The sequence below is a fragment of the Otolemur garnettii genome, unplaced genomic scaffold (assembly GCF_000181295.1).
Source record: "Otolemur garnettii isolate 467f Iridium unplaced genomic scaffold, OtoGar3 scaffold00023, whole genome shotgun sequence".
NCBI lineage: Eukaryota > Metazoa > Chordata > Mammalia > Primates > Galagidae > Otolemur > Otolemur garnettii.
This window is the reverse complement of record NW_003852418.1, coordinates 18245013-18246777: the sequence shown is the minus strand read 5'-3', so window position 1 is coordinate 18246777 and position 1765 is coordinate 18245013.

The window sequence follows — 1765 nt, the reverse complement described above, 5'->3', positions numbered from 1 at the left end:
TACCGAGGGTGGCGGGTTCAAACCCAGCCCCGGCAAACTGCGACAAAAAAATAGCCAGGCATTGTGGGGGGTGCCTGTAGTCCCAGCTACTTGGGAGGCTGAGGCAGGAGAATTGCCTAAGCCCAGGAGTTGGGGGTTGCTGTGAGCTGTGACATCACAGAACTCTACTGAGAGCAATAGAGTGAGACTCTCTCTCTACAACAACAACAACAAAAAAAGAAAGAAAGAAAGGTGATAATTTAATATTTCTGGTGGGTCAATTCCAAAGGGCTGCTGATGGCCAGGCACAGTGGCTCACACCTCTAATTCCAGCACGCTGGGAGACCAAGGAAGGTGGATTGCTTGAGCTCAGGAGTTCAAGACCAGCCTGAGCAAGAGTGAGATCTTGTCTCTATGGAAAATAGAAAAAATTAGTGGAGTGTCATGGTGGGTGCCTGTAGTTCCAGCTACTAGGGAGACTGAGACAAGAGGACTGCTTGAGCCCAAGAGATTGAGGTTGCTGTGAGCTATGATGACACCATGACCCAGGGCAACAGAGTGAGATTCTGTCTCAAAATAAAACAAAATAAAAAATAAAAAAAATAAAAGTAAAAGGCTGCTTATGCTTGGCTTCCCAACCAACACTGACATTGTCAGTGGAGAATCATGTTTTTGGCCAACAGCAATATGAGCCAAACAAGTGAAAGATTTAGAAGGCTCTGCATTTTATTTTATAATTTACCATCTCTATGGAAAACTGCTTCTTAAACTCTAATGGAGAAAAAATCTGCAATAAACTTTGATGTTATTTAGAAACCTGGGTCCATAATTTAGTTCTTATATGCTCTAAGGCAGGCAGCCAGTTGCTTGTGGAAAAATAAAGCGAAGTTGTTTTGTGTGTGCATTTAAAACATCCCACTTATTTCAGGCTAATTGGTTGAGTGCTAATTTATTTCTTCCTTTTTGGCATAATGGTTCTCTTTGTCTTGCCATTTCACAGATGAGACTGGATTCTGTCATAGTAGCACCTTGATGGGCTCTAGATGAATATTCAGCTTTTAAAAATATATTTATACTCCCTCACCCCCTTTTGTCCAAGATTTAGGGCAGCTTGAAAAATGTATATTGAATGACAGAAGGAAATGTGTGCTGTGAAGTTTTACACACTGGCCCCAAATGTGGCTGTAAGCTTTTTTTGAGACACAGTCTCACTTTTTAACTCTCAGTTGAGAGTCATGTAGTCACAGCTCACAGCAACCTCAAACTCTTGGGCTTTAGCGATTCTCCTGCCTCAGCCTCCCAAGTAGCTGGGACTAGAGGCGCCTGCCAGAACGCCCAGCTAGTTGGTTTTTTTTTTTTTTTTTTTGTTGTAGTTGTCAAAAAAAACAGTGATATCTGAGGTTATATCACCTTCATGAATATTCATGAGAAGTCTGATTCCCCTCCTTCTGTTTCCTGTCCCTTTAACATGGTATCTGAAGTTATATCATCTTCATGGACATTTCTCAAAAGATGGTCTCTGGATTTTTACATGTTTCCTGGAAGATGCTGATAATTGTTCTGAAAATAAAAAAATCTAAATGACCAGAGGTCTGATTAAAATCATAATTAACAACACGATTCATTTTGACAAGTGTTAGCTGTAAAGTTTTTTTTTTCCTTTTTCTCTCTTACAAGTTCCATCAGAGCTGTAATGAAGTGATAATTTATGGGCAGTGCCTGTGGCTCAGTGGGTAGGGCGCCGGCCCCATATACCGAGGGTGGCGGGTTCAAACCCAGCCCCGGC